The sequence below is a fragment of the Sceloporus undulatus genome, chromosome 3 (genome assembly GCF_019175285.1).
Source record: "Sceloporus undulatus isolate JIND9_A2432 ecotype Alabama chromosome 3, SceUnd_v1.1, whole genome shotgun sequence".
In the NCBI taxonomy this organism is placed as follows: Eukaryota; Metazoa; Chordata; class Lepidosauria; order Squamata; family Phrynosomatidae; genus Sceloporus; species Sceloporus undulatus.
Genome location: NC_056524.1, coordinates 104,245,533 through 104,269,335, shown reverse-complemented (window position 1 = coordinate 104,269,335; position 23,803 = coordinate 104,245,533). Strand labels below are relative to the sequence as shown.

At 40.0% G+C, this 23,803-nt stretch overlaps 1 protein-coding gene across 4 annotated transcripts in view; it reads right to left on the bottom strand.

The window, feature by feature from the left end:
• The window catches only part of NCK2 (NCK adaptor protein 2), a 78,932-nt gene extending 63,356 nt beyond the window's left edge, over positions 1–15,576 (bottom strand). For all 4 annotated transcript variants that reach the window (XM_042458653.1, XM_042458656.1, XM_042458655.1 and 1 more), the window contains exon 1: positions 15,226–15,576. The gene's annotated coding sequence lies outside the window, so the exon portion shown is untranslated. The remainder of the gene's footprint in view (positions 1–15,225) is intronic.
• Between the last annotated feature and the right edge of the window lie 8,227 nt (positions 15,577–23,803).

The following is a 23,803-nucleotide window of genomic DNA, read 5'->3' as shown; positions in this document are numbered from 1 at the left end:
AATATTTGTATTTGTATATGCAGTACTATATGTTGTTGTATGCTTTCAAGTCATTTCCAGCTTGTGATCACCCTAAGACAACTCTATCATAGGAATTTTTGGGCATGTTTCTTCAGAGGGGGTTTGCCACTGTCATCCTCTGGCTGAGAAAATGTGACTTGCATAAGGTCACCCAGTGGGTTAACAGGGCTGACTCAGGATTTGAACCCTGGTCTCCAGAGTCACATTTGAATGTTCAAATCACTACACTACCCTGGCTCACATACTGTATGTACATAATGGGATAACCTGGAAATGAAACCCAAGTTTAAATACAAAATTCATTTATAAACATAGTGTGAGGTAATTTGCTACAATATTTTTAATAATTTTGTGCATACTCGTAAAATAAAGTTTGTCTACGCTTGAACCATCAGAAAGCAATAGTATCACTATCTCAGCTGCCCACAGAAAAAGTTTTGGTTTTTGGAATATTTTGGAATTCCAGTAAGGGAGATTCAACCCGTATTAAGATTACAGCTGGCAAGAGACAGTTTAAAAAATCCTCACTGCATATTCCAGAGCCAATGAAAATAGGGAGGGGAACACCACTATTAAACTTTTAGAAAACATACATTAATGCTAACAGTGTTGTTACCATCACACACAGTTGGGACTCTTGTACTCCTTCACACACAGCTACAATATCATGGGAGTTGCTTCCCTATGGTGCATTTCCATATGGCTCTTGTGTGATTAATGCACTCATAAGGACAATGAAAAGCTATCACTGATATACTTCTTAGGCAGTTTCCTTTGTTCTACCATCCTGTATTGGTAGTAAGCTACAAATACATATGAAGGAAGCTTTAAACTTTTGAGATCCATCTTTACCTACGTGTCACACCAGCATCTACCAACTGGTGTCCTCTGAAAGTACTGGACCACAACCGCCTACATCCCCATCAACATGAACAAAGCAGCCGTCCAATATACAGCAACCAGTCTAATAACACAGGATCATGAAGTCCTGAAGAATAAACCATCAACGTCTTACACTGCTTACTCATTTCTTATAGAGTTGCCAAAAAAAAAAAAAAGCACCTACAAATGAGTTTTAACAGTAGTAAGAGATTAACTTCTCAGTCAAGAACAGACCTTAAGTGGAAGATAAACATCTAGGTTGTGTTTCTGTAGAAAAATTAAGTTCCTAAAATAAGTATGCCAGCATAAATTAAAGAATGGTGAACAACTGAGTAGGAAATACAGAAAACGTACACTGCAACTACTAAACAAAAAAGAAAGAATGTGTCTATCATTAACTTGCGATGGAGATGAGAAAGAACACAGAAAAGCATTTGCTTATAAAGTACACAAAGACCTCCCTCTAGATTAATTTAATTCACTACATAGGGCATAATCTATTGATATGATTTGCACCCACCTATTGCACTTGAATGAATGGCTGATATCAAAGAGCTTGTTTTACACCTTAATTCTTACTGATAGTCCTAACCCATGACAACTATTCTCGATAGCCACTTCATGTCTGATACTTTCTTACCATTATACAGAAAACAGGTTCAAGCCGAACCCGTTTTCACATTTTAACTTTGGTACACAAAAGGATTATGATATCATTTAAAATCTATCTCAGAATTTGGTTTAGATCATTAGTCCCCAACTTGTGCTCTTTAAGAGATCTTGCACGTCAGCTCCCAAAATTCAAGACTACTGTATTGGCCAACAAGGCTGAGGCTTCTGGGAGGTGAAATCCAAAATCTCTTAAAGGGCACAGTTTGGAGACCACTATTTAGAGGATACTGTCCCATTCACTTTCTCCTTCCAGTATAAACTGATGGAAAATTGTTAACCCATCAGGTTTGACCAAGATGTTCAGTGTAAATTACAACTTTACACCTATGTTATAGTAACCGGCAACAACTAGACAGAAAACTATGGAAATGGGTCCTTAAGCAACCATCACCTATGAAGAAGATATTCTGCTCCTTTGTCATTTTCTTTTAACAGAAGCATAAAGGAAGCAAAACAAACAGATGAACTACTGGACTCCTGCACTTCTTTAGAAAAAATGAAAGCAAAATTAGAATAAACAAACTAGATTATATCTATTGTAAAGACATGCTAGTCTCTGCTCTCAGAACTGTTACTCTATATGTATCTCATCATCCATTTCCCCCCAATATAAATTCTATCACTGTAATGCACACACACAAATGTTCTAACACGTTAAAATAAGTTTTTAAAGACTGCAGAACTTTGATACAAGAAATGGATGCTGTTGTCCTTGGCTGATTACTTGATCAGCCATAAAAGCCCACTTCATGACCTTGGGCAAGTCCAACACTCTGAGCTCTCAGAAAACCCTGGTATTGGTTCACATTTGTGTCACCGTAAGTCAGAAATGAATCCAGGGCACACAACAACAACACAGAACACCAATCCCATTCCATCATCCAGACTTTATGCAATACTGTAGGTTTTTTTATAAAATACTATCTGGGGTATATTCTCAAACACTATAGAAAATGTATGGATGAAATTCATCAACATATAAATGGATATCAGCTTGCATGATAGGATTTTTCTTTCTTTCCTCCACAGTCCTCTGCACGAATTCTACTCTGCGGAGTCCCCCAGCCCTCTAAATGGAGGGTCTGAGGCGGCATGGAAGTCTAAAACCATGCAGTGTCAGACACCATGCTATGGGTGCAAGGGCATAAACAGATACAGCTCTTCATACTTACATTTCATACCATCAGTTAGGGACATGCATTTGCAATATATGTGTTGAGGTTAAAGAAGACAATCCTAATTAATTCAGTATATTTCTAGTTCCAGATGGTATGTGTTATTTTCTGAGTTATTAACTTTGAAAATCCTCTCCTTCTCTCATATGGGGATTCCAATATAAAGAGATGTTATACAAAGGCAGCTCAAGAGTCTAAATAAACCAAGCATCTGAATACACACCAAGGTATTCAGTCTGACCTAGTTTCGTCAACTAGCTGCTGTCTCATTATACATTCCAGTATTCCTTTCCCAACCTGTCAAAGCAAAGATCAGATGTTTAAAATGTTTTGATTACTTCCTTTAAGGATTAGTAAATGTTAACCACTACTAAAGCCGGAAAACAAAATAACTTCCTTTCAAGAGGATACTGTTTATCGCATCAAGAAGCTAGCAATTTCTACCTTCTCTTGAATCTACGATCTTCCTACAGCAGTGTTGATGTTTTTATGATCTAAACGACGAATCCTACAGGATTGGCTTATTCACTTTCATCTTGATCAAGAGTGAGAGATATCTATCAGTTTATGATTGCAACATAAGCCTATGCTTAGCTACTAAAATAAGTAAAAGCTCCTCACACCCCTGTTAAAAAAGGATGAAACACTGCCTTGTAAGCCAAAAAACACGATTTCCTAGAATTACAGTTACTTTTTTAAATGTAGAAGGAGCCATTTAAACTATCCTTATCAGCTAAATGGAAATATTTACATTGGAAACATTTGTTACATTCCAGATGTGACCCTGCAGCTGCATTGAAGGTTGGTTTAATATTTGAGACATTAACTGAGGCCAACCAAGTACCCAAACTAACAATTTATATAAATTTCTGTTATCACTTAATAAATATGACATGCAAGGTGTAATGCAAGAAAAGACTATTGGAACACGCAGTTCTGACTGATCAATGGCTATCTGTTTTAACATCTATAACTACAATGGCTATAGATCTCCCACTATGTCTTATACAGCAGAAATTGCTTTTTCCAGGTACATTGGTTGCCACAGTATCTATTTAAGAATGGGCTTTCTAAATCAGTAAACTGTTGGAAATGTGGAGTTGTCCCATACTAACAACATTTTAAGAAGAAGTAATCACATATGTAAGTTTAGTTTTTGAAACTTCTTTGATGTTCAGGGGTGTGCTTGTTCTTTTGAATTATTTACCTGTTTCTTGGCAGTTAACAAATGGCCAACAAAAGTGGACTTTTCATGCCCTTTTGACTGCTAAATGGTTAAGGCTTTGTTATTGGAAAGATAATTTTTCTCCATCTGCAATCCAATGGATAGAAGAATTAAAAATATTTGCAACATTTGAAAGAATGATGTATAGATTAAATTTATAAATGAATTTTTATTTGGTCATTCAGACAGCTTTTACAGAGACTTATGACTAATATGGTTAGTTTTCCTCTCTGAATTTTTATCTTCCTGCTTTTGTTATACCAGAAGACTGTTTGTTAACTAAGGGGTGAAACAGACAGCGGGTAAGGCGCAGTTTACTGCTGCCTCTTTGCTTGCCAGGTTGGAGCTGTGGCAACCGCACACCACATCCCCAACCCGGCCTTTTCCCGGCACAAAAAGGAGCAGCAGAAAGCCACTCTTTTTTGTGCTGGGGAAAGGGTGCCTTTGTGGCCATGGCCGCTGTTTTTCAGCATTTCTTTGGCGCATCATGTGTAAACGCTGAGCTACCGAAACACTGTGGATCCGCCATACATACACTTGGCCATGCGACTTCCCAGAGGAATGGGGGCATGCTACTGTCTGAATGCTATGCACCCAGTCCACTGGGAAGCTGACTCCTTTTGACCGTCTATTTTGCTCCAAGATCCTTTCTCAATGTTAATAATTTTTTGAAAAAAAATTAAAAAGAAAAAATACTATTAGCAAACCAAACTTAACAACAAGGGCTGAGCTATGGTTGGGTAACACTGGAAACCACTTACTGTATATACGTACTTATGTATAAGTCTACAGATGTTAGTCAAAAAATTAACCCCCCCCCAAAAAAAAACCAAAGCTGACTTATCCACAAATCAGTGTAAGTACTGTACCTTAATTCTTATAAAAAAAATAAAAAATGAACTATCCCCTTCTCTGAGTAGAGTGGCAAAAGCCAAGAAGTTCATCCCGAGAGCACCTAAAAGAAGCAATGCCCCCCCCCCCATTCTCTCTGCCATTTTGTGGCTTCTGACCTTTGCGAATGCCTGGATGGAAGAGTGGCAGCAGTGGCAGCTCTTTGGGGCTTCCTCTCAAAGGAGCGCCAAAAGGAATCAGGCTTTGAAGGATCTGAACAAGACATTTGTATATGATTTTTTTTCTAGATTAAAATCAGGCAAAGTTATCACATTAAAGGCTATAATGATTGCTAATGTAAATTGCTGTTTTCTTTGTTTTGCCTTTTCATCCTTTTTGACATGTTTTTGTTTTCTTAGCCCTGTCTATGCCTGGTCCCCCTTCGCATCACACAGCCACCATTTCCTGTAGTTTCTTCCTCATCCATCCAGCCTTTAGGGTTTTCTTGCCATAATTTTGTAAGTTCTTTGGCATCATTTCCCTTTCCTTCATCCTTTACATTCTTTGCTACATACCATTAAGTTTTACCCTAAACTCATTCACAAATCTATTAATTTGGCTCCAAAACCTGTCCTTGACTTATACATGAGGTCGATTTGGTGTCAAGTACAGTTCATGCAGTATGCTCCTTAAAAGACAGCACATGCCTTTTCCCAATCCTCACACTTACAGCAGCTCTCTGCAAAATCTCATAGAGTTATGGTAGTTCCTTCTACTATCACAAGCAGCTGTCCAGAGAATGTCACAATTATAGGAGAACTGATGAAAAAGCATGTGCCCGGCTCTTCATGAACAGCTATGCCTTCTGCTAGTGTGTGGAGCCACCTCTGCAGACAATCCATCATATTTCACCTCTGAATAACTTTAGAATATGGTTTGAAAATCCTACATCCCTTCTGAATTATTTCAACTTTGTCACTATGGTTTCCTTGATTTAGGATGAAGGCATGCGGATTGATCACACAGACAAGAGCCAATAAAAAACACCATTTATTTCAGTCATCCTCCAAAACGGATTAAGTGTAGGTGGTAAAAAGAACAAAATGTATTGCCATGCTCAGCTGTCTAATATAACACTGACTGTTCTAGCGTCTAATTCTGGATCATTTCCTGACTACTAACTTTTTCATTAATCAGAAATGAAGATGATTCTCCACTAATTTACTGTAAGATTATCAACTGTAACACTATCCTAGGTTAACTGGAAGCTTCCAAAGTACATGAAATATTTTAATTTACACTAAAAGTACCCGATGTACTGATATGTCACATTCCAATTCATATATAATACACACAGTCTTTCAAATATACAAAGAGCCCTTTATAGACCTTTGCTCAGTAAAGCCTAAAATGATCTTTAATGCAACAAGCCAGTAAGAAAGTAGATGCTCTGAAAAAACTGTGACTAATATTTACCCTACAATCCAACAAGTAAATGCAGCAATAAGTATTTTAGAACCATATAAAGAATATTTCAGAGAACTTTTGACACTGTGCTAAAATATCATAAAGATGGACTAGATGCTCTGAACTATAGACTAATAATAGTTAGAAACTTGTGTTTAGCAGCAGAATTCAACAGCTGTTGATAAACTCTTTGTTCTTGTGAGGATAAAAATTAGGAGGAGGGAATAGAGAATCACCTACTATGTATTTAGGAAGTGCAACAGATAAAATTGAATAAATAAATGCCCACTGGAAAACATAACATATATATTTTACAATTAGTAGTGTTTTGTGCACTACACAGTACAGTACAGTAGGATTTGCACACTGACTGGAAAAAGGAATCCAATAGCCTTTGCATTTTATGTAACAAAGAAAGTTGAAGCCTGAAGACATCATGACCAACTTCCTTCTATGATTAATACTACAATGTGATGAAAGTAGGCAGAGATATGGCAGCAGGTTGTCTGAAGCCACACCTGGTGTGGTATCACACCTACTTATTCTATTTTATGCAATTTGAAGCAAAGTTAATCCCGTTCAGCTAAATTGGATTCATTCATTGTGAGTGACAGCTTAAAGTATACATTACAGTCTGTGTGTGTGTGTGTGTTGTGTGGGCCTGCCCTATTGGCAAGATAGCAATCTATGGAGTAGACCATCCACAGATTGCCATGCTCCAAATTATCTAATGGTGGCATGCACACGTCACCACCCACTGAATAACATGGGGCTTGACCTTCTGCATTTTTTCCAGTCCATGGGAGTTTCCAGAAGCGAACTGGATGGGAAGGGTTCACTGTACTTAAACTGCTTACAACTTGCCTATGTGGAAAGTTTTCCAATTCTGGTGTTCAGAATGTGAATATTTTTCTCAATACTGGCTTTCATCCAATATATTATAAGTAACAGCATGATTGTATGCTTGTTATGGCATAGCATACAGAACTTACAGCATAGAAAGCATAATAGAATTTATGGCATATATGATTTATAGCACAGAAACAAATCTGCTCCATTTTAATAAACAATTTGATTCCAATGTCTCTTAGAGCCACTACAGTATCTGAAAAACTTTGGACATCCTTGGTCATCTGGTCACCTTATCTTATATTGGTATCTGTAAATCTGTGTTTAATCCTCAACTCTGAACAGAACCATCTCTCCTCTATGCCAATGCTGACACAATTTTGAAATATTTTCCTGTTATAATTTTCATGTTTTCTTTAATTTATTTTAGTTTCAAACAACTACAAAATTCAACATGTGGCATCTTTCCTAAGACTGCAAGATTATATCTATCTATACAATAGATAAAGGACAGACCTCATACAAAGAAGAAAGAGTTATCTGTTTGAGTATACAGTGAAACACTAGCGCATAATGCATGACAAGATGATTAAATATAACTAATTAAATCTGCAGGAGAAATGTGGATCAGGAGAATGACACTACACAAAATGGATGCTAGTTTCTGACTTCACATTTACTGCATATGAAAGTATTCCACGTTCTTTTATCTTTAAAAGTTATTGGGATCATCATTTCAGTAAAAAAACCTCCTAATATCACACTAAAAAACTAGGGTGGATCATAAGTTATAATAAGGCTTTCAATCACTACAATCACTTTCCAAAGAATTTTAAGTATTAATGAGTTGTTTATTGAAATAAGGCTAGATTCTACTTAATGGGGGTTTAGAAAGAATAACTTAAAGCTTTTGTTTGGGGTTTTTTGCTTGTTTGTTTGCAGGTTCAACGATAGCACTTTTTGAAATTTTTACACAGAAAAAAATGATATAGTGCCCCAAAGAATTTTCATTCACACAGAATAGTTTGATAAAGACAATTTGATAAAGACAATAGATGATGTAATCAATATGATCAGTAGATCTCAAGTGCTTATTTTTGTTTATCTAACAGGACTATGTCATGCTTGCCTCTTGCATGCACCAACACACATAAATTAATTCATTCCAAGACACATTAGCAGTTATACTAGGCTTCAAAACCATTTCTGGGACTATTTAATACCCTATATAGCAAATCATTGCATAAATGATGAAAAATATTTTTGCTACTGCCAACAATAAATGTCTAAAACGGTACATGCACACTGTGCAATATACGCTTGAAAAACACATTCCCAAGTTTTAAATACAAAGAAAAATTGATTGAATTCAATTACATCTTTAATAATGTAGATTCTTAATTAAAACAGAGGTAATTTTGTCAAATGGAACATTCTTAAAAATCAAAATGTGTCATTCTAATGAATCGCTTTAAAACAGAAAATATATTACAGACATTTCTTCTTTATTTGATAATCTTATATAGGACCATAATTATACAGGACTATATGATATTGATCAGACCACTGGTTCACCTAGCCTAGCACTATTGACATGCGTCCAGTTCACACCACATGACAATACAGGGAGCCCTCACTTACCATGGACAAGCGGCATGCTCAACTGCTTTATATCATGCAAAGGCAGGTGTACCTGCTTTTCCAATCTTATTCTCTTCCCCCCAAACAAAGTAGGGTACGATAAAGAAACCTAAAACAAACTGTAGATTCCTTTTTTTGGTTTGCTGGCACAGAAACAGAAATCAGAGCAGAAGTTGCACATGGGTTTGCACAAGATAAATAAACCACAACCAAAACACACACACACACACACAAAAGGCCAGTTACATAGGATGTTTAGGTGATGCTGTGGCAACCAAGAGCAACTGAGTATGATGTTTGCTCACAGAAAGTTGTGTAGATCCCAAACTCCCTGTGTCATGCAACTGTGGCCACAGACTAGAAATGGCTCTCCAGGATTTCAGCAAGATTTTCCTCAGTCCTATTTGAAGATGCTCAAAACACAATCTTAGACCTCACATGTGCAAAGAATCTGTCCTCCACTGAGCTACAGCCAATCCAAGATTTGGAATCTTTTAAACTGAGTCACAGGCAGGAACCCTGTCTACTGGAGTGAAAAGATCTAGCAGTGAATTTCCATGAGACTGCAGAAAGATAGAGGTGACCAATGTTGGGGGAAGAGCTGAGGCCAAGTATCAAATAAGGAGCACTATGGACTGTCATGTCATCTGGGAACTGTTTGCAGAATGAGATCTCCTTATACAAGCCTACTAGAAGCACACCCATCCACTTATACAACTGTCAGACTAGAACCACAACAGAACTGTGACTAGAAAAGCCAAGTCACTTTGTCTTTTGCTTCTATTTAATACATTACTTTGGGGAAGATTTCAGCCAATTGTTTCAAGAGAGAAATTACCAGACATCTAAATATTGACTACTGATTCTTCATCCTGTGTTGACTTGCCATTCTACAGAGGCACTTCACATGTTCGTCCCAATAAGGAAACCATTTTTAATCAGGAAAAAAATAGAAATTAATTAACTAGGAAAAAATATTACACACTGTCACCTTTACAGTGTATACAAAGTGATCTTGTAGCACCCAGGAGATTAACTGAAAGAAAGAAGCAGGAAGCATGAGCTTTCATAGACTTGATCCTACTTCCTCAGATACATCTGAGGAACTAAAAACAGAAAGAAATGTTTTTGCTATTTTCCTCTTCTCCCTTCCTGCAAAGGGAGAAGAGGAACATGAAAACCCAAGAGAAAATTAAATTCATTTCATTGTACAGAAACATGGTTTGGCATGGGGTCCAAATGTAATTATCTACACTACAGGAAGAAAAATATTACATATAAACATATTACATTTCAACAATTTTGGTCCTACCTAGGTCAGCTGCATACAGTATTTCTGTTATTGCTATTACATTTATATCCCAATTCCCCCCCCCCAAAAAAAAACGGGGACAAAAAGGGGCTTACAACTTAAAAGAGCAATGCCTTTAAAAACATGCAAAAGTTTTAGGCGATATATTTTTTTTACTTTATTTCTCAGTGCACAAAACACTTTTAAACAATTACCAGTTTACTCATACATTTCCATTTCCCTCATTATTCCTAACACTATACCCACTGTCACAAATTTTCATTGCTTTAATGTGTCTGATTATAGTTGTTCTCCACCTTAATCCAGAGGAAGAGGCTAGTAAAAAGATTAGTAGTAGTAGCAGTAGTAGTAACCAATATTTACCAATACCGAACTGTTGGCTAGTATTTTTCAGAAATTAAGATTGTCAGACTCTTTCTCATGCAGAAACAATCCAGCATTCTCTTTTACACCGCAGTAAAATAAACATGGTTTTACTCTTATTACTACTCATTGCTATTTAATAAAAACCAATCACAGAAGGTCCTCAACATAATACACAATAGAAAAACAAAAAAAATGCTATAGTACCCTCTTAAACAATTTACAATCTGCTCTATACAGTTCTAACTAGCCCGAGTCCTAGTGTAAGTAAAAGTCCCATTAATTTCAGGTGAATGTATTTGGGATTCCAGTTGCTATATGAAATATTGTTTTAAAAGTGAAACCTGTTTTATAAACCCCACACTAGACTGCTTCTCGCAAACAAATCACTGAGAAAAGCAGCCCAAGCCATAACTGTTTTAAGCAGCACTGCAGAGGATTAGCTAATTTTCAGTAAACAAATAGAGATGCTATACACTAAACAATATCATTTCAACTGACCATTAAATACTCGTCAGTATTAGTGAGTAAAAGGGAAATAATGAGAAAAGATATCAACTTTGAACAGTTGTTACAGGGTCTATAAATTAACCCTACGATATGGATTTCAATTTTTAAAATATACTTCAATCCAAGTAACAGATTTTATTTAATAAAGTTACTCAATCTAACAGAAAATCTCAAATAATCAGTGCTACATTCTCATATACAAGTGATATTTACTTGGTCCCCCCCCCATTTTTGTGTGGGATCTGTTCCCCCCCCCCCGCGAAAATGGAGGCTCACACTTATTCAAGCCATATAGGCTTGAATGGAGCATGTCCCTGTGTGCACAGCAATGGCACATGCGCCACTGCAAACAGTGGAGGTCACCCCTCTGCGTATATTCAAGTGTGCGGATACCAGATCTGTGCACCCGGGGGTGTGTGTGACTGTGTGTGTGTGTACACATACACATACACATACACACAGACAGAGTGACTAAAATGTCCATCTGAAGTCAATGTAGGCATTTCAGAGTACATTACCTGAGTATCCTCCACCTGCTGAAGAAGACCTTGCTGAAGAAGGCCTAAGCCTGAACAGGCCTAAAACATGGGTTGTAAATATTGGACTCTCAATGTCATCCTAAGCAAACACTAAATTCCTTTTATTTAGAACATATCCCTTCACATTTCAAATGAACTGCTTGAGATTTCTGACTGTTCATTTATGTCCAAGGCACTTACAGAGTCTTATTTGCTTTTACTTAACAACTAGCTGAAAACCAGTTATTAAAGCTTGAAGGACGAAGGAAGCGATGAGGAATTCCAGTCTTTTCCCAAAACCATAATGGCCATTTAACCACATCCTTACTCATCACACCTACGCCTGAAGCAGAGAAGCTGGGCTGACCTAATCTACAACCAGGTGCTGCATGACTTAATGAAATCTGATGACAAGATAAAGGACATGTATGGAAAAGACTACTTATAGTAAGTTACCTGCCAACAGAGGTGAACCATCCATTGACAAAACTGAGTACAGTTGACCCTCCATATCCATGGATTCTTTATCCACATATTCCAGCATCCATGCCTTGGAAATATATATATTCCCCAAAAAGCAAACCTTGATTTTGCCATTTTATATAAGGGAAGCTATTTTATTACACCCATTGTATTTAATGGGACTTGCGCATCCACAGATTTTGGTATCCAAAACCAAACCCCAGTAGATACCAGGGGCCCACTGTGTTATACTGGCCTTCAGTGCAGGACCTTTTACAGAAAGGAATTGGACATGAAAGAAAGCAAAGGATTTCCAAGTGGGGACACAGCTGGGGTGGGGACAGGCCCTGTTCTTGACCCTGGTTACTCAAGTCATTAAAGCATCAATAACCAGTCAGCACATATTTATCTACTAGCATAATTTATCTTCTGCAGACAGAGAGACAATGATACACTGATGCAACTTAACACTGTGAAAATAAAGAAGGGCAAGATCTCAGAGTTCTGTTGCCAAGAGAAAAAAAACCCAACAGGGCTGACTTAGATACAAATATTTTTTGCTCTTCAGTTCCCCAAAGAACACTGTAATGGTTTCCATATGAATGAAAATAATCAGTCAGTTATTTATGTAAATTCAAACAAAAATCCACCAAACAGTGATACCTTTCCTGGCCGACTGAAACACGTAATATACTTGTTGCAAGCTTTTGAAGCTCCATGCCTTCTTCTTCTGGCAAGGTGTTACAAACAAAACAGGAGAAAAGCAATTGGAGATGTTAACCAGATGACTGTATTATGTTGTTCCTTAGTTAAGATGGTATGAGGAGGGTATCTTTAGCAGGCTGGCCCTGCCCCTTCTGGCAATAATTCAAAGTCAAGTCTGTGGCCTTCCTTTCTCCTACTTCTAGCATAGAAAGTCCAGACTCAATATTTAAAAGCAGTAATAATATGGACTGCTAAAAAGACAAAGAAATGGGTCCTAGAGCAAATCACATCTGAAATCTCCCTAGAAACCACAATGGCCAAACCGAGACTGTCGTACTTTGGACATCATAAGAAGACATGACTCACTAGAAAAGACAATAATGCTTTGTAAGGTAGAAGATAGTAGGAAAAGAAGACTGCATTCCAGATGGATAGACTTAATCCATGGCCTTGATTCTGCAAGACCTGAGCAGAGCTGTCCATGATAGGGTGAGTGTCCTGGAGGTCCCTTATTCATAGGGTTGCCTTAAGTCGAAGTCAGCTTGACAGCAGTTCACAACAAAAATGATACCATACAATGAAAAAATAGGAGAACACTTGCAAGATGAATTCAGAAAGCTTGATGTGAAGTAGGGGTTGTACCAGATGTCACTTTCCCTGTGTTTAAATGGTAGGGAAAGCAGCCCTCACAGTACCACCATCCTCCTGGAAACTGCAATTTGAATACCCAGCATCGTTCATCCTTTTAGGGGGACATAAAAATGCCAGCATAGAAAACTGCTGCCTTTGGCCCTGGATCAATGTTTGAGAAGGAACCACAGCCTCCAATCAGCCCACACCAAGAAAAATAGAAATAAAATGTGGATTCAACTGACAAGTCTATCATACAGGTGTGCAAGCCCTGGCTGCATCTTCCTGCAGAGTGTACCTGGGCACACCTCTGCATAAAGTCAGAAATGCTTCAAGGTAAAGATGAACAAAGAACACTGATTTCAGTAATTTAAGAAGATCCACGGGTACAACGTGAGTGCAAACGTACAGATGGAAGATTATTTCTAACACTGATTTCAGTAATTTAGGACGATCCATGGGTACAATGTGAGTGCAAATGGAAGACAGTATATTTTGTGTCCTCCTCCCTGTCCAAAAAGTATTCTAATTTAAACCATAACAAGGCTGCAATCTTATGTGAAGAAGAAAGGGGGAAATGGATCAGACGGAAAGGTCTTGAAGGCAAAACAACAACAAAAGCAAGAGCTGACTGTCTGCCCAAAATAACAACAGTACTCAGCCTTTACAAGAGTGCTCTGTGAAACTAGCATGTGAGGCAAGTGAAGGGTTATTATTTTCGTATGTCTGAGAAAGGGAGAAGGGAGGAAAACCAGCACACTCTTTAGGCACCAACCCCCTTCCATGCCAAGAGGCCTCCATTCCCCACCCTGATACAAACCAGCAGCTGCCTTGACCATATATAATCCAGGAGCATGTGCCACTGCTGCTCCATCTTTACTCCACACCAGAAAGGGAACCAGGGGGTTGGTGGACACAATGCTTGAACTCCTCCCTGCTTCTCTCAGCCCATAATGGAGTCCAAAACCTGGATGTGGTTTCCAACACCCCTTTCCCTTTCCTTCACTCCCAGTCCCAGGCAGCAAATCTATTTCCAGCTGAAGTGTTTGGAGGGTATTTTGGCTCCTTCCCACCCACACCTTCTTCTTCCACTGGGACCCTTGGAGGAGCCCCTGGGCAAACAAGCCCAGCCCTTTCTTTCTTTCCTTTCCAGACCCCCCTCCCTCCCATTGCCTTCGGAGGAAAGGCAGGCACACTCCCCGGGAAACAGCACACCCTGCCCTCCTTTGCAACAACAATAGTTCACACACACACACACACACAGAGTTTTCTCCAGGGAGCCTCGCAATTCAGGTTAACCCCCTTCCCTCCCCTCCCACACAAGTCCCTCATTTCGATCTTCCTCTGCTCAGCCTCTGAGGGGACCCCCCTCAAAATGCCCCTCTCACAACAAAAACCCCAGGAAGGCCAGAAGGGAGGAGGAGGAGGAGGAGGAGGCATGGGCCTCAGGCTCCCCTCCCTCCCTCCCTCTTCCTGTCTTTCTTTCCTTCCTTCTTTTCCTTGCCTCCCTCCCTCATTCCTTCCCCCCTTCCCTCACTCTCTTTTTCCCTCCTACTTTTTCTCCTTCCTTCCTTCCTTCCCTCCCTTTCTTCCTCTCTCTCCTTCCTTCCTTCCCTGCCTCCCTCCTTCCTTCCTACTTTCCCTTCTTCATTCTTCTCTTTCCCTCCCTTCTTTTCTTCGTTCCCCCCTCCCTCCTTTCCCTTCCTTCTTTCGCTCCTTCCTTCTTTCCCTCCCTTTCCTTCTTTCTCTCCTCCCTTCCTTTCCTTCTTTCCCCCTTCTTCTTTCCTCCCTCCTTCCCCCGGGGCTTCCTCTCTAGGCCCGGCGGCGATGGGACGGGAAAAGGCGGAGGAGGGGAAAGGGAAGGGGGGGTAGGAAGGGGAGGCCGGCCGGGCTTTGCCCCGATCCCCTGCCCTCCAACTCCCCTAAGTTCGTGCCCTGCTGCTCTGCCCTTGTGCTGCCTACCTTCGCTGGGAGGCGCTGGCCCTGGGGCCGCCTCGGGCTCTCCTCACTGGGCGCCTGCCTCCTCAACTCTCCGGCGGAGGAAGAATGGCAGCAGCAGCAGAAAGAGGAGGAGGAGGAGGAGGAGGCGGGAAAGAGAGAGAGGGCTTCCCTCCTCGGCTCTTTGTCTCGGAGGCTCCCTCCCTCCTCCTTTCCCTGCTTCCCTCCCTTCCTTGGCGTCCTTCTCGGGGTCCTTCGGGCTCCAGCCCCGGGGTCGCTGCCTCCTCTCTCCTCCCCAAGGCCCCACCAGCAGCCCGGCGGCGGCCTCAACGAGAGATCGGGGTCCCTCCTCCGCCCTCCGCCCAGACCAGGCCCTCCTTCTTCCCTCTCTCCGCCTCCCTCCCTCCCTCCTTCCCCGGCCTACCCCTTCCTCTTTCCCTGCCTCCCTCCAGTCGGGATGAGGCGGGCCTGGAGGGGAGGCCCGCAGGGAATAAGGCCTCTGCTTCCACACTGGAGAGATAACCCGGTTTGGCAGCGCTTTAACCCTTTGTCTGTTTGCTATGGAATTCTGGGAGTTGGAGTTTGTTCTGCTTTGGGCCCACAACAAACTCCACCTCCCAGAATTCCATAGCAAAGAACCAAACAAAGAGTTAAAGCGCTGCCAGTGGGTTGTTTTATTCCCCCCTCCAGGCTTAACCCTGGTTTGACAAAAGAGACATTCCTAGTAGGCCCCAAACTCTATTCTTTAAGGGCTTTTGGACTCCAGCTCCCAGAATCCCAGACTATTGGCCAACATGGCTGAGGCTTCTGGGAGCTGAAGTCCAAAACCTCTTAAAGGGCACAGTTTGGGGACCAACAAAAGCCACTACACCACACTGCCTCTCTCCCAATAAAAAGGCATTGAACTCTCTCTTTTTGTGTGGAGGATGGGTGGCCACTTCTTACTTCTTTGCCCAGGAGTCCTCCTCAACTCAAAGGAGGACAAGGCACTGCCAAAAATAATGTTGGAGGATGTTTCAGGGGGGGAAATGGAGGATGTGGCCAAACAAAAGCTCAAAACACTCCTAGAAGTATTAAAGTTCATGCTCCTGAGTCGTGCTCAACATGGAGGAGGTTTGGCTGGAATTCCTCCTGGACAGAAGGTTGAAATGGAGGGCCTCTGGTCACCCTGGGTTTGCCCAAGGGGCTAAGGATATAGTAGCCAACGTGGCTAGTGATTTGAGCCTTGGACTAGGACTCTGGAGACCAGGGTTTGGATTCTGGTTCAGCCATGTAAACCCACTGGGTGACCTTATTCAAGTCACACTCTCTCAGCCTCAGAAGAAAAGAATGGCAAACCCATTTTCCTCCCATTTGAAGAAACGGCCAGAAAACCCCATGATAGGTTCACTGACCCATAAGTCAGGAAGGACTTGAAGGCACACAACAACAGCAGCAAAGTACAACCACATCCCAAATCCACAGAACAGTGATACCTTTAGATATCCCTGTCTTGTGGATTTGGGATATTAGTATACTTTGCATCTCGTGCCTGTTTTCCTCCCCACTGACCACTATTGGAAAAGGAAAGAAAGACTGAGGAGCGAAAATAATGCTCTTCCTTCAGGATTCAGGAAATGAAATGGAAACAGCCCCAGGCCCTCCCTCTCTTTAAGCTTTGCCTCATTATTTCAGTCTCTTCCAAGCTTAGGAGGAAAGAGTTTTTGGGAGTTTTTTATTCCCCTGCAATTCTTTTTAGCTGGCCTCTTCCTTCAAATAAACAAGACGCTTGTTGTTTGGTTGTTGTTGTTGTTGTTGTTGTTGTGTGCCTTCAAGTCCTTCCTGACTTATGGCGACCCTAAGGCGAACCTATCATGGGGTTTTGTTACCCAATTTCTGAGGCTGAGAGTGTGTGACACACACAGGGTCACCCAGTGTGACTTTACTGCAATTCCCAGGATTCCCTAGCACTGAGCCATGGCAGTTAAAGATGTCTCAAACTGGATTATTTCTGCAAGTGTGTTTTGGACCCTTGGCTCTGATTTTCTGCAAAAGGGCAAGTAGATTGCTCTGGAATCCAGCCTGACAAAAACAAATAGTGTGTTTGGATGACCTTTCCTTTGCTCCTCTCATCCACCTATTTGTATGCAAAGGGATCTTGCAGCACCTTTGAGAGGAACTAAAAGACAGGGGTTAGTAGCAGAAGCTTTCCTAGACTTCAGCTTCTTTCCAAAGAAAAGCTAAAAGCATATCACACAAAATAGATTGGGAGTTTATCCTGTGAATATCCCCGAAAAATCACGTAATTATGCGAAACGATTTCACACATCGTCTCACAAAACCCACCATTAAAGTGGTCACAAAAAAGCATTAGCACACACCTATTTTTTTTCTTTCGAGATTTCAGTAACAATGCATTTCCTATACTGCTTTATTTGTGTAATGCGCGCAATTACTTTCAATTTTTCATTTTATTTGTGGGATGCTTTAAATGCACTTTAATCTCTCTTTAATGCCAAAATTAGTGTGATAAACTCCCTAGAAATATTACTCCATGCTCCAAATAGATGACATTTTGGAAAGCCTCCTGGACAGAAGAAAGCTAAAATAGAGGGCAGGTGCTGATAAAAGAGGACCTCTGGTCACCCAGAGCTCAAAACACTTCATAGAAATATTAAATCCATGCTTCTTAGCCATGCTCAAAATTCCTTTTGGAATTCTTCCTGGACAGAATGCTGGAATGTAGGCCAGGTCCTAGAAAAGGAGGACGTCTGGTCACCCTGAAAGTCTAGGAAAGCTCCTGCTACCACCTTTTTTTCTTTCACAAGATCCCTTTGCATAGTGATTTTCCTTCATCCCCAGAGGAAATGCCACACCTCTGCCTCCGGATTCACACTCAGCGCCAGCCAAGTAAAAATAGCAAGTGGCCCCTGGGCTTCCTAGAAGTGGACTTTCAGGAACACTGTCACCGCCTTCCAGGAGGAGGGAGATGGGAGAAAGTCAAGCCCCACTTGGGACCAAAAAAGGAGGGAAAGAGGGAGGGAAAGATGGATGGATAAACGGTGAAAAGCAATAGGAATAAACGCAGACAGAGTGGCAATTTAAAAAATCAGTATTGAATATCTATCTATCTATCATCTATCTATCTATCTATCTAATATTGAAAAACATATATATAGCATATGTAGTGGCAATTTTAAAAAAGCCTAAAGTCACCCAGGGGGTTTACATGGCCGAGACGGGATCTGAGCCCTGGTCTCCGAGTCCCAGTCCAACACTCAAACCACTATGTCACGCTGCTTCACATATATATAGTGGCAATTTTTAAAAATCACTATTGATATTTATATACATTTATTGAAACACACACATAAAAATATACTGTTTTGTTGTTGTGTGCATTCAAGTCATTTCTGACTTATGAAAATCCTAAGGTGAACCTATTACGGGGCTTTCTTGACAAGTTTCTTCCAAAGGGGCTTGCCATTGCCATCTTGTAAGCTGAGAAAATGTGACTTGCCCAAGATCACCCAGTGGGTTTCATGGCCAATATAGTATATAATAGCATATTTTTAAAAGTTATTGAAAAAGCAATAGCCATAAATGCATATATCTCAAGAGAAACATCTCTTTTGGTCTTGCTAATGGAACTTTATTTCCTGGAGTACCCACATGGCCAGGAAGAGGGGCCTGCCTACATAAATTTCCCTCCATACTACTTGAACTGAGAACAGCTACAAAATACAGGATTGGGACTAACACTGTCATCGTTTTCTCCCTCCTGTATGATTTTTAGCACCTTTGCCTGATGAAGAAGCCAGTGGAGCATCAAAAGTTTGCAGCATGTATTTTGTGCATTTGGGTTGTTTCAATAAACAGATCACTGTTTTGTGGATTTTGCATATATAGTGGGAGGAATGTACAAAAGCCACCAGTGGATAAAACTACTAATGTCTGGAAATGCACACATTTTACAGTATTTAGGTGGATCAATTCAATCTTGTTTTAACTTGGCTGTTATTTACCTGGTGGGTGTTCACTTTTTTATTTTTTTATATTAGGCATCGTAACTGAGAACAACAACAGCTTGACAAAATGCATGCCTGTGACTAAAAAACTGCCATATTTTTCCTTCTGCTGTCTGGTTTTTAACACCTTTGCCTGATGAAGAAGCCAGAGAAGCACCAAAAGCTTGCATCATGTTTTTGTGCACTTTGTTTGGCCCAATAAAACTATTGCTGTTTTGTGATTTTTTGGATGTTATTGTGTTTTTTATTGTGCTATGCACTAGTCAACAATCTGGACAGCATATCCTGAAGCATCTGCAGTACAGGTTTTTAAAGGCAGCTTACAAATAATAATAATAACATTTTGAAGTGTATATGTCAATAAACTAATAATAATGCAATTACAGACACTAGTAATAAACAATGAAATTGTCAGGTGAGACTGTAAAAGCAGTATGGAACAGCACAAACCTATGTATATATCCTCTTTTGCTCAACATTTTTCCAAGGTAAGTGTGATAGACTTATAACTTAGGTGTTTATCACACAAAGGAAATTGTGAGTTTATCCCGTGAATATCCTGGAAAAATCACGTAATTACACGAAACGATTTCACACGACATCGCACAAAACCCACCATTAAAGTGGTCACAAAGAAGCATTAAGGTGAATCTTTTTACTTTAGACAATAATCATTCATGCAATTACTCACCATTTTTGCTTTATTTGTGGGATGCTTTAAATGCACTTTAATCTCTCTTTATCACTAAAATTAGCCCCAGTATGATAAACTCCTAAGGAAGATAAAATAAAGCAAAGCTGCAAAAGGATCTAATCCACAGAGAGCTGGTGAGAAATACCCTAAAGGTACTAAATCCTTTCTGAGCTTGGAAGTTAAGCAGCATCAATGCTGGTTAGTACTTAGATGAGAAACCACCAACCAATAATGGGTGCTGTAGACTACATTTATTATTATTACTATTACTGTTTATTTACATAGTGCCATCAGTTTACATGGCATTTTACAACAACTGAAAACAGTGGGTCCTGCCAGAGGTATACAATCTAAAATGTGTGCATACATATACACACAGAGGAAAGAAAGTAACTGGTAAAACCAATTAGTATTCCTTGTCTTGAAAAACCCTATGAAATTCATGAGGTTGCCACAATGGCTTGAGGGCATGCACACACACAAATCAAAAATAGAGCAAGTTGGCAGAAGAACCTGACTGGAGAAAACATTACATTGTCAGGGTACTGTATTAACAGAGGTTTTAAAAGGCTACTTTTTTGAACTACTCCTCCAAGAATCCTCTGGCTATCATAGCTCCTGGCAAGAAATGCTTGGAGTTATTTTTAAAAAGTAACTTTTTCAAGGTTGTCAGAGAGGGCTTTGATTTACATCCAACTGCTAATCCCAATCATCATTGATGTAAATCTACTGATTCAGTGGGTTTCTTCCAATTTGGACTAGGAATTGGATTTAGGCTATTGACCACGATATGTGAATACCTGTATACTTGCACTGGATTCTACTGCTTCCAACAGTATCAGTCTCTCCCCTCCCCAATACTCTGGAGAACTGGGGAACTCTCTGGTACATAGGTTTTTGGCATTACAGAGGACTGCAGCAGGGATGAAAAGGGAAAGAAAGTCCCAGTTCTTCTAGTATCAAGTACAGAATTACACCATTGGATACAGATGTGACTCACTGGATCTTGCCAGCTTCATCATTTCCCTATGTACAGGACCTTTGAACCAGATATTGGTGCTCTGAACCTGTATGGGCAGGTACTTGTGGGGGGAATGTGATCCATTGGTTACTCTTTTGGTCCCAAGTCAAATACAGTTTTTCAGATCAGTACCATCATTTTTTTTATTTTTTATTTTTTTTATTTTTTTGCAGAAACAAAGCCAGATAAAACCTTTGAAATACTGGCAACTCTTGTGCTATGCACTAGTCAACAATCTGGACAGCATATCCTGAAGCATCTGCAGTTTCTGAATAGTATTCCAGAAAAGCCCACATCCATGTGCAACACACTGCAGGAATCAAGTCTTGATATTACCTGGCTATGGATAACTGCACTTTGCACACTGTTGCTTCATGCTGTGAATGTATGATTTTCAAAGTGACAACTAACAGCACATGCAAGCTTGCAAACTTGAACCTTTAAGACACATGTGAGCAATCTGTGGGCCCTAGAAGCCTGGGGCAACTCACATACCTTTCTTATCCAAGTTGCCAGAAACAGACAGCTTTTAGCAGTGTGAAATAGGAAAGTCTAACCTTTCTGCTACTACCCTGCACACAAAACTGACAAAAACATCTATTTTCCCACTGATCACAGCAGCTAAGGAACAAGGATTTTGAGAAGGATCGCTGGACGGCAAGGATACTAAAGCCCCCCCCCCCCTTGCATCAGTAATACTGATAAGGATTACACAGTAGTGAGGTTAAACACACTGCAATCCTCATCTAGATCACTGCTTTTCTGGTGCTAACTTAGATATGCAGTAATTGTATGCCATATCTGCAGGCTGTCAAATAGTATGAGAGATAAGAACAGAAGAGAGCTGCCTTCACCTTGCATGGCCCACTTTTCTAACTAGATCCCCACAGGATGCCAATGTGTTCTAAATTTAAAAAGGAATTGAGGATATTTGAAATCTCTTGGAGTTAAGGTATAATCAATTCAGTTAAATTATTCAGCGTGTGTAACAGAATATGAGCAAGGTTCAGTATGCCTTGCAACAACCCCAGCCGTCAGCAGATACTAAGTGGCCAGTGATCCATCCATTGGACTTCATTGTCAATTTTGCTGATCCTTTATATGGATAAAAGAAGCACAACAGGATGAAGTTTAATTAGAAAACTCGTGGCTCTCAGAATGTAAAGTTTCCCTCGTGGTGTTAGGCCAAGTTTCCTGAAATCCTGTTCCTGTTTACATTAAACTTGTTGCCACTAAGGTCAGTGGCTTACACACAGGAAAGTGCACATTGGATTGCAGCTTTAAGCTGCAATTTTTAAAAAGACATCTGGAAGTAGGTCATATTCACTGCAGCTGGACATTTCCAGTTAAACATATCTAAGATTGGACAATATATCAAAACTGCAATCTCTATGTTTGGTCTTTCAGATGACTTGGACTTCTGTTTCCAAAATCCACCAATGTTTGCCATGCTGGTGGAAGCTTCTGGGAGCTGAAGTACAAAACAGCTGGAAGAGCAAATGTTGAGAACCCCTGATCTTAAGTTACTTGGCAGTGTCCTATCCTACTGAGTGGGACTTGCTTCTGAATAAGCATGCAGCTGGGCTACACAGCTGAATTTTATTTATTTCTATATCCTAAACTTGACCACCCATTCTTAGTTTGCATGGGTGGTCAAGTTTAGGATATAGATGGACCAATTAATACACCTGGTATAAAGCAGCTTCCAAATTTATTAGATATCAGAACTTATACGTTGCTGGTGTTACTGGGACATTATAAATATGATAAAAGCATTTTAATCACAAAACCAATGTGGTGTAGTGACTTGAGTGTTGAACTAGGACTCTGGGAGACCAGGGTTTAAACGTCTAGCTCAGCCATAGAAGTGCACTGCATGACCTTGCACAAGTCCCATGTTTTCATCCTTAGAGGAAGGCAATGGTAAATTTCCACTGAATAGAGCTTGCCAAGAAAACTCTATGAGAGGTTAATCTTAAAGTTTGACTTGAAGGCATATAACAACAAGTGTTTCAATCGCTTAAATTTTTTTTAAAAAAAAAACTTGTGTCAACAATTTTAAAGTGGCTTTGTTTTCATGAAACATTCTTATCCCCAGTTAAACTATAAAAATTGGAAAAACCTTTGCATCCATCCTCTGCCAATGTTAACAAACCTATGTAGCAAAAACAGAAGGCCAACACTATGCATGATTATTAGGGAACAAATCCCATCTGCTCTCCAAGACAGCAAGCCCAGGATTGTTACCTCAAATAAAGCATTTAAGTCCCACTGATTTCAGTGGGGAAGTCTCACACCTAGGATGGATTCACATGCAGAGTTACAATTTAAAAGCTGTATACCTAACTGTGCATAGAATCCAGCTGTCAATATCTTGCATTGCAATAAATGAGACTTTAAAGGCTTTTGGTAGGAAAATGCTTTTAGTATTCTATCTGTTCCATCTGTACATCCAATTTAATTCACCACTACAGAATGCAGAGGGCAGAACATATCCAAAATACTTCATTAGTTACCACTGACTCACTTATGAATCCCTGGTGCTGTGATTCTAATTCAGTCTGACAGTTACATAGCTGCTTTTCTCACTTAGCAGAATGACTGTTGAATTGTCAGTGACATTTACTAAAAACAGGTTCAAAGAAGAATGATTTCAGGACTTGAAAATGCTTTTGCATTCCTGTCCTAACTGCAACAAATGATCAAATGTGTTTGTTTTTTTAACACTCCAGTGTAAATTTAGAAGCCAGTTGAGATGCTGTTACAATCAATTAATTCTATTATTGTAAGCAGTAAGTCTCATCTTTTTCATCAGTGGCTGGATGGAAAGAATGGAAATCCAAAATTGTAAATATGGATCTATTTGATGGCCAGGTTATG